Here is a 10,520-nt window from a genome sequence, read left to right as displayed (position 1 = left end):
CCTAATAATTTTCAACAAATATATTTGTAAAGATCTTTCTTTTCCAGACAACTTGATGCTGTTAAAATAATAGCTTTGTTTCCCAAAGTTTCCACATTTAGATGCATATGTGTTGAATTACCTACTTCACTGCAAATAATTCCTGTATGTAAAAGTAATTCCTTTTATATAAATTTTTAAGAATTACAATAAGAATATATGATTTTAGCTTCATTAATAACCTTGCCTAAAATGAATTCTATGGGTATGTGTGAGAAAAAAATCAGTCATGTCTATGACAAGTTAAAATTACAGTCATACACAATTTTATATAGATGAAATATATCTACCAAATCATTGAGATTAGGAGAGAGGACCTACTTGAATTCTACCCTCCCCCAAGCCTCTGTATATTGTGCAACTGTTTGATTTGTCACCCTTGACTTCCAGTCCTTTATTTCTTCTCATTACAAAGTAATATAATCACTAAATGTTTCTTAATTTTTGGATGTATTACTTAATCTTTGAAGTTATTATTTACTTAGTCATAATACACAACAGATTAATATTAATGCTCAGAAATTATACTGGATTTCTTTCTGCTTTTTTTAAAAATACCCATTTCTGACCTCTAGTCCCTGCAGCTTTGGAAAATAAAACATTTCCTATTCTGCTTCTATAGTTGCTTTGTTTATCTCTGCTTCCTAAAACAAATATTAGGCTGCAGCTTATGGTCCTTGAGGGGCAACTTACTCCAATGTTATGTCTGAATAAATAATGTATAGAGAATTTTAGTTTGTTTAAGATTAATTTTTATATAGACTTTATTTTAATGGAAAGATATGAAGAACATAGCAACCCCCACTGGTTTAATGAATTCATAAAAATGCCAATATCCTTTTTCTTAGGCTACCAAGGTATAAATAACAGTATTTGAGAGAGCATTTTCTTAGGTTATTTAAAAGAATTCTTATTTATTAATAAAGTGAAATTCATTTGGACTGGCACACAAAAATGACCTATACATACTCATATCAATAGCCTAGAAAAATAGTATCCTGAGTTATTTGCCTGTCAGGGCCCATAACCTAAGGAAAGATGAGGTGCAATAAGATCTGATTAAGAGGTAGCTCAAGAAAAGTATTTGTGAAATAGCCTCTGTGTAAAACAATATAGCTACTTGAAAAGAAGGTCTAAAAATGTAGTTTCAATTTTCATCCCTGTATTTCAAAATTTAGACACGAATATAAATCTAACACATAGCTAAATTAAACATCGAGGTACTCTTTGTTCTCCCTCTTTACCAATTCCTGGTTTTAAAACATAGCCCTGGTTCATGATTAAAAAATAAGCTTGTGGAAGCCAGAATTTTAGCTGATATGATATTTAGGAAGTGATAAATATTCCTGTGGATCTTGAAATCAATATGGCTTTCAGAGCAATCAATATTGGGCTGCCTCTAACAAGAGAAAATAGGGTAGTGCCCACTTTTCCTGGATGTTTTTGTTATCTATTGATACACACAGATTCTATAGTTGATGGCAAACATTCTGATTTTGAAACTTCAAAAATAAGACTGTTTCTTTTTTATCCCTTGTCTTTCTGTTTAATTTTTTTAATTTTATTTTAATTGTTGTTCAAGTACAATTTTCTATCTTTTACTCCCATCCCAGCCCACCCACCCAGCCCTCATTTCCACCTGCCCCTAGTTTTTGTCGATGTGTCCTTTATATTTGTTCCTGTAAACCCTTCCCCTTTTCCCCTGAAATTCCCCTGAAATTCCCTCTCCTCTCCCCTGTGGATACTGTCAGCCTGTCCTCTATTTCAATATTTCAACTCTCATGTGCAGTTTTCCCCAAAAAGGTACCTAGATATCAAGTAACTGGTTATAACACTTTGGTTAATAAGATCCTATTTTCCATTTCTTCTATTATAATATTAAAACAAAATACTACTAATAAAAAAGATAAATCATTAAAAGTAAATCAAGTTCTACATTTATTTTTATTTTTTGCACTACAGTTTAGTCCCCTTCCACTTTCCCACTCCCCTGCAATCATCACATTGTTGCCCATGTCCATGAGTCCTTTTCACTTTTTGCTCAATCTCTTCACCCACTAACCTCCCCCCTTTAGCTGAATCTTACATTTGAATCTTTAATTCTTTTTGAGTTTATTCTTGTGTATGGTTTAGGAAGGTGGTCTAGTTTCATTTCTTTTTTTGCATGTATCTGCCTAATTTTCCCAGCACTGTTTATTAAATAGCCTGTCTTTGCAACATTGTATGCTTTTGCCTCTTGTAAAATATCAATTGACCATAAAGATGTAGATTTATTTCTTGGCTTTGATTTGTTCTATTGATTTATATGTCTGTATTTCTGTCTGCACTATGCTGTTTTGATTACTGTAGCCTTGTGGAATAATTTGTTAACAGGCAATGTGATTCCTCCAACTTTGTTCTTATTTCTCAGGGTTTCTGTGGCTGCATGAGGGCTTTTGTGCTTCCATATGGATTACTGGAATATTTATATACCATTGGTATCTTAATAGAGATTGCACTGAATTGATAGATTGCTTTGGATAATATGAACATTTCAATAACATTAATTCTTCCTGTCCATAAATATAGTATATGCTTCCATTTATTTGTATCATTTTCTACTTCTTTTGTCAGTGTCTTACAACTTTCAGAGCACAGGTCTTTTACATCATTGATTACATTCATTCTTAAGTTTTTGGTTTTTTGGATGCAATTATAAATGAGATTTTTCTGTTTGTGTATAAAAATGCAACAGATTTCTAGATATCTATTTTGTATCCTGCTACTATCCTGAATTCATTTATCAGTTCTAGTAGCTTATAGTGGAGTCTTTAGGGTCACGTAGCTACAAGAACAGTTTTATTTCTTCTTTTCCTGTTTGGATGCCTTTTTAAAAATTGTTTTATCATAATTTTTCCATTACCTCATAACCTCTTCAACCTCCACCTGCTCTCCTATCTGCAATCACCACATTATTGTTCCTGTCCATGAGTTCTTTCTCTTTTTTCTCTCCTTTTTGCTTAACCCCCGCCCCTAAAGAGCCATAAACCAGCTCTTTTTTTCTTGTCTGATAGCTGTAATTAGGACATCTTGTATTATTTTGAATAAGGGTGTTGATAGAGAAGACTGCTAGAGAGCAGGCTGACAGCTGTCAGGGTGAGCTGGTTGGCAAGGTGGGGGGATTGAATGAAAAAACAAAAAAATGAAAGAACTCATGGACATGGACAAGTGTGGTGATTGCCAGGGTGGGAGAGGTGGAGGAGGGCATAGGGGATAAATGGTAATGGATGGAGACTTGACTTAGGGTGGTGAACACACACTACAGTATACAGATAATGTATTATAGAATTGTGCACCTGAAACTTGTATAATTTTAACTAGTGTTACCCCAATAAAAAGTAAGTGGTGAAAGCAAACATACCTGTCTTGTTGCTGATCTTAAGGGGAACACGTCTAGTGTTGGCTTTGGGTTTGTCACATATAGCCTTTATTATATTGAGGTATATTAACTCTATTCGCACTTTACTAGAGTTTTTTTTATCATAAAAGGGTATTGAATTTTATCAAATGCTTTTTTAAATTTATTGATATGATAATGTAGTTTTAATACTTCATTTTGTTTATATGGTATATTACATTTGTTAATTTACAGATATTGTACCACCTTGCATCCTGGAATATATTCCACCTGATAATGGTGTGTGGTTTTATTTAACGTGTTGCTGGATTTGGTTTGCTAATATTTTGTTGATGATTTTTGGATATATGCTCATCAGGGATACTGGCCTATAGTTTTCTTTCTTTGTAATGTCTTTATCTGGTTTTAGAATTAGAATAATAATTCTGCTTTCTAAAATGAGCTTGGGAGGTTTTCCTCCTCTTGAATTTTTTAAAATAGTTTAAGAAGTATAGGCATTAGCTCTTCTTTGAATGTTTGGTAAAATTCACCTGCAAAGCCGTGTAGTCCCAGATTTTTTATTATTAGGAGTTTTTTGATTACTGCTCAAATTCACTAGTTGTAATCTATCTTTTCAGATTTTCTGATTCTTTCTGATTCAGTTTTGAATGATAATATTTTCTTAGGAATTTATCCATTTCATCCAGATTGTCCAATTTGTTGGCATATATTTGTTCATACTATTTTCTTATAATTCTTTGTATTTCTTTGGTGTCAGTTATTATTCCTTCTCTTTCATTTCTGATTTTATTTATTTGGGTCCTCTCACTTTTTTTCTTGGTAAGTCTCATTAAAGATTTGTCAATCTTGTTTATCTTTTCTTTGTTTTTTCTTTTTTTTAATATTTATTTATTTTTAGAGAGGGAAGGGAGGGAAGTAGAAAGAGAGAGAGAAACATCAATGTGCGGTTGCTGGGGGGTCATGGCCTGTAACCCAGGCATGTACCCTGACTGGGCATCGAACCTGAGACACTTTGGTTTGCAGCCCAAGCTCAATCCACTGAGCTACACCAGTCAGGGTCAATCTTGTTTATCTTTTCAAAGGATAAGCTTTCGGTTTCATTTTTTCAGACTCTATTTTGTTTTTTGGTTTCCCCTGATCTGATATTTATTATTTTCTTTCATCTACTCACTTTGGCTTTGTTTGCTGTTCTTTATCAAGTTCCTTTACATGAAAAGTCAAACTGTTTATTTGTGATTTTTCTTGTTTCTTGAGATAGGCTTGTAATGCTGTGAATTTTTCTTTTAAGGATGATTTTGCTGTGTTCCATAGATTTTGGGTTGTTGTATTCTAATTTTCATTTGTTTCAAAATGCCTTTTGATATTTTTCTTGATCTTACTGTTAACCTATTCATTTTTTTAGTATCATGTTATTTAGCCTACGTGTCTTTGTGTGTTTTTCATTTTTTCTCTTGTGATCAGTTTCTTGTTTTATGCCATTATGTTCAGAGAAGATGCTTGATATGATTTTAATCTTCTTAAATTTATTGAGACTTTTTTTGTGTCCTAACATGTGGTCTAGCCTAGAAAATGTTCCACATACACTTGAAAAGTATGTATATTCTGTTGCTTTGGGGTGAAATGCTCTGAATACATCAGTTAAATCCATTTGATTTCATCATTTAAGGTCACCATTTTCTTGTTGATTATCTGTCTGGAAGATCTATCCATTGATGTCAATGGGTTGTTAAAATCCCCTACTATAACTGTATTTCTGTCAATAACTCCCCTTATGTCCATCAAAATATGCTTTACTATTCAGGTGCTCTTATGACGGTCATAAAAATGTTTACTGGGGTTTTATCCTCTTGTTGGATTGTTGCTTTTATCATTATGCAGTGTCCTTCTTTGTCTCTTACTATAGCCTTTGTTTTAAAGTCTATTTTGTCAGATATGAGTATTGTTACCTCAGTTTTATTTCCTTTCCATTTTCATGAAATATCTTTTTCCATTCTTTTACTTTTATTCTGTGCATATCTTTCTTCCTGAGGTGGATCTGTTGTAGTCAACATATATGTCTTATCCATTCAGCTATGCTATGTCTTCTGATTGGAGCATTTAAACCATTTACATTTAAAGTGGCTATTGATAAGTATGTATTGATTGCCTTTTTATTCTTTAACTGTGTTCCTTTGTTGTTGTTTCTCCTCCTCCTCCTCTTCTTCCTCCTCCTTTTTTTCCTCTCTCTCTTCTTCTTAAAAAGGTGGTCTCATATTTCTTGTAATACTGGTTTGGTTATAACAAACTTTTAAAGCTTTCTCTTGTTTGGAAAACTTTTTGTTTCTCTTGCAATTTTAAATGATAGCTTGCTGGATAAAGGAATTTTTTTTGTAAAAATTCTCTAACCAAGGAGTCAAAGCTAGTGTCCTCTGCAAGGTATGGCAGTGACTTAAAACTGCCAGTATGGAGTGGTGATTTCTCTCAGTGCTGAGTGTTATTTCTCTGACAGCAGATGCTGGCGCTGAAGTATGAAAACCCAGCCACAGGGACAAGGCCTCCAAGTTGTGAAGTTCAGTTATGATACCGTTGAAAATGGTGTGGTCAATTTTGTGACAGTTATTGTCAATGAATTAACTCTAAATTTTTTAATGCTTGTTGATATTTGTTAAATCATTAAGTAAAGGATGAGTTTTTCCTTTTAACCATTTTTTTTACAATGGCAACTTTTGTGTTTTTAAAATTCCAAGAAGGAAGCTTTCTGATCTAGAGTGAGTACCTTCTGATTTAAGAACACTGAATTTTGATTTAAAGTATTATAATTAAGTTGAATAGCCTTTGGCTATTAGCACTGGGCACTATGTTGACATTCGAGAGAGGGAAGACTGGTTGTATTTCCTGTTGTTTAACAAACTGTCCAATTAGGTCAGCAAGCCTGTGAGAGCCCTGGCTGCTATGCCTTTGGCCTCAGGCCAGAGTGTAAGACAATTATCCAGAGTATTCACATACAAAGGTTAGAGCTGCCAAATATATTGTTGTATAAAGGCATGTAGAAAATCTTACAATCTCTCTAAAAGGCACTTACCAAAAAGATTCTGGTCATGGAATATAAAGTAAATATTGTATCATCAGTATTAAGAGAACTTCAATGTGTCTTTTAAAAAAAATAATAGCCTTGCTGGGTAAAGTAGTCTTGGTTATAAGTCCTTGATTTTTATCACTTTGAATATTTCATGTTAATCCTTTCTGGTTTGTGATATTTCCATTGAGAAATCAGTTGTCAGGGTTATTGGAGCTTTCTTGTATGTAGCTAACTGTCTTTTCTTGCTGCTTTTAAGATTCTCTCTTTGCCTTTAAGTTTTGGCATTTTAATTATGATGTATTTTGGTGTAGGCCTCTTTGAGTTCATCTTGTTTGGGACTCTCTGTACTTCCTGAGTTGTGTGTCTTTCACCTTTACCAGGTTAGAAAATTTTTCTGCAAATAGGTTCTCTATCCCTTGCTCTCCCTCTTCTTCTCCTGATATATCTATGATGCATATTTTGTTACATTTCATGTTGCCCAAAGTTTTATTAAACTATTCTCATTTTTAAATTGTGTTTTTGTTTTCATTTTGCTGGTCTGTTTGGGTGTTTTCTGTTACTTTGTCTTCCAAATCTCTGACTTGAGCCTCATGTTTATCCAACCTCCTGTTTATTCCTTCCAGTGTATTCTTCATTTCTAACTGATTATTTTTTGTTTTCTGTGTACTTTTTTATGCTGTTGCAGTTCTCACTATGTTCCTATTGTTCCTACATAGTTCTTTGAACATCTTGATAACCACTTTTTTAGCTCTATATCTGATAAATTATTTACTTCCATTTCATTTAGCTCTTTTGGGGGTGCTTTTTCCTGTTATTCATTTGGAACATGTTTCTTTGTCTTTCCATTTTGAATGCCTCTTTGTTTTTGGTTCTATATATTAAGTAGATCTGCGAACACTCCCAGCCTTAGAATGGTGGTCTTATATGGTTGATGTCCTTTGGGACCCAGTGGAACAGCCTTCTTGAACACCTGAGCTGGGTGCTCTATAAATGTCTGTTGTGTGTGTTTTGTGGGACCTTTTACTGTAATTGACTCTTGATTGCTATTGGCCTATTTGTGCATGGGGATGACCCTCAGGCTGGCTGACTGTGAGATCAACCCAACCACAGTGTATGAGCTGCTGTGCAGGTGATGACCACCCAAAGTGGAATTTGCCTCAACAGGGTCTGGTGCCTATTAAAATCTTCCTTTGGATATGTTGTTTGTAAAGCTAATTGTATCCTGCTTTAACATAGTCTGAAGCTGGTTTCTCAGTGTGTTTGTTCTGAGGCTTCCTGGGAGGGACTCTGATGCAGAACAATGTCAGATACTGCCTGTGAGTGGCCCTGGATGACCTGTGTATAGCTACAAAATGATCCCAATTGTGGCTGCCTCTTCTGAGCCTGAGTGTCCCCTGGAAGGATCAAGCTGCTCACCAACACTGGCTTTTAACAGTACCAGGTCCAAGGGAAGGTCAGCCAAAGTCCCAATGCACCTTTGGATCCACCTTGCCAGCCTCTGCCTGCCAACTGTTTATGTGGATTATCACTGTAAGAGCCTCTGGGTACTTGAGTTGAATGAAGTAGGTTCTCAGTGAGTCACCAGGTAGAAGCAACTTATCTTTTCCAGATTTATACAGGTTCAAACATGGTGCCAGGGCTAGGTTTGAGGCCACTCAGTAAATGTCCCAGTGTATACCAAGCTTAGCTGCCACCTGCTTGGTGCTCACATAACTTTGTAGTGGGGTGGGGTCTTAGAAAGTCATCTAGGTGAGTCCAGGAATATTTACCAGGCCCAAACAGGCCAACATTTAATCATGTACAAGGAGATCTCTGCACCAGTCAGTCATGTGAGAAAAAAATCTGTCTCCCATCCAGGAGCCACACAGTTCAGTCTGTCTCAGATTCTGCCCGGAGCTGAATCAGCAGGGGGAGGCTGTTGAGAATTAGGAGGATGGGGCTTGTAGATGACAGGGTGGTACTGGTCTGGCTTGGTAGAAGGTGGAATGAGTGGTCTTCATCCCAGAGCCCACAACTCAGTCTGTCCCTGATTCTGCCCAGACCTCAGCAGGGTGGAGCCACAAAGAGTCAGGAGGGTTGGCTTGCCAGAGGCCTGGGGCATCAGGCTAGTGGGTCTCCTGTGAAGGGGAGGCACCAGTAAGATTTATGGAAAAGTGGGGGTTAATGGCCCTTACCCTAAAGCCATATAACTCAGTCACTGAGAACCACTGAGAACCACTGAGACTGTCTAGGTCTCTGCAACTCAACCCAGTTAGCTGACTCTTCAACAGGGCATGAGTCTCCTCATGGTGGGCCTTCCTGGAGACCAGGGGTTGGGGCTTTTGCATTCTGCCAGACTGATGCCATATAAAGTGGGATGCTCCACTGAAGAAAGGTGGTACCTGTAGGGTGAGATAAGAATTCAGCTCAGGGATCCAGTCGTTGTCCCTTCAGTTCTCTTCCACAGAGCTACAAACCTCAGCCTCTCCTCATGAGACTTCTAATCTGCTCCAATCTCCCTCTGCTAAAGTCCAGAGTGAGTGGCTATCAATGAGATTTTGTGGACTGGCCCATAGGAAGGAACCTGTGACTCTACCAGTCTCCTGTCTCTCCCTGGTGGACAGAATCCCCACTAATTTTCAGTTACCTATTATATGGGTGCCTCTTCCAAGCTCTAATGCTCTGGGCTGGAAAGTCCAGCTTGAGGTTGAGACTCCAGCTCCTTAGGGGAAACTTTGCAGCTGAGATATCTCTCTGGAATCTCAGCTGCTGCCCCAAGAAAGCAGGACCAGATCTTTTCATATCTTCACCCTTCCTACCAGTCTTTCTGTAGCTTCTTCTGTAAATCCTTAGTTATAGGACTTTTCAGCTAGTCTTCAGTTGGTTATTCAGGTTGAATGTTCTATATTTTATTTGTAATTCCACTTTGGTCCTGGGAGGGGGTGAGTGTAACATCCAACAACTTTGCTACCATCTTGAACCCAAAACTCAACTCAAAAAGTAATGATATATGTAAGAAAATGTTCATTGCTATGGTATTCATATCATTAAAAACATAAAAAAACAATAATATCCTTTTGGGAATAAAAATATTTCATTCCATTTATATATACTTAATGCAGTCTAGCTTTTCATTTAGAAAAAAATGATGGCATTAGTGATCAAATAATGGATTTTGCCACATATTCATATTTAATGAGGTTTATCAACAGTGTATTTTATATTATTCTTAACATGTTAAAATTCCTGAATAAAATTGTATTGAGTATAATTTTAAATAAAAACAAAGAGAAAAACAACTAAATGAAAAATAGTGACTATTAAATATGGGTGACAGAATTATGAAATATTTATTTTCTGAATGGTTATAAATGTTTAACATAAGGAACATGAGACTGTTACTTTAATATTCAAAAGACAAATAATTACACAAACCTACAAGGAATATATCTAATAAATTAATTACTCTCTTACAAATTACAAAACACAAAAGCATAGAGCTAAAAGAGATATCTTCTCATTTTAATCTAAGTAATTATTTAATAAAGTTCTGATTCTGATTCTATTTAAGGGCAAGTATTGTGCTACTTGCCCTTATTGTAAGGGCATTACAAATGATGTGCTACATCATTTGTAACAGAAGCTTTTCCAGGTGCAGATGATGAGTTAAGACTTCAGTTTAGTCAAAAAAGTTCATAAATGAATTTATAAATGTTAGAATTATTATACTATAGGTATAAAGTAATTTGATAATTCTGAATAATTACTACTTAGCATAGATTGAAAGTGAGGGGTTGTGAGTTTATAATAAAACCTGGTAAGATGTGAAGTGTACTTTTATAATCTTAGTTGAACATTTTAAGAAAAGAAAGATTACTTTTATAATCTTAGTTGAACATTTTAAGAAAAGAATAATCCAGGCAGAATCAAGAACATGAACTCACATATATTATAAAGTTATATATATATATATATAGATATAGATATAGATATAGATAGATAGATAGATATGAGATATATATAATTCACACATATATATGAATTCTA

Source organism: Phyllostomus discolor, chromosome 2, assembly GCF_004126475.2.
Source record: "Phyllostomus discolor isolate MPI-MPIP mPhyDis1 chromosome 2, mPhyDis1.pri.v3, whole genome shotgun sequence".
In the NCBI taxonomy this organism is placed as follows: Eukaryota; Metazoa; Chordata; class Mammalia; order Chiroptera; family Phyllostomidae; genus Phyllostomus; species Phyllostomus discolor.
This window is presented reverse-complemented; position numbering follows the sequence as displayed.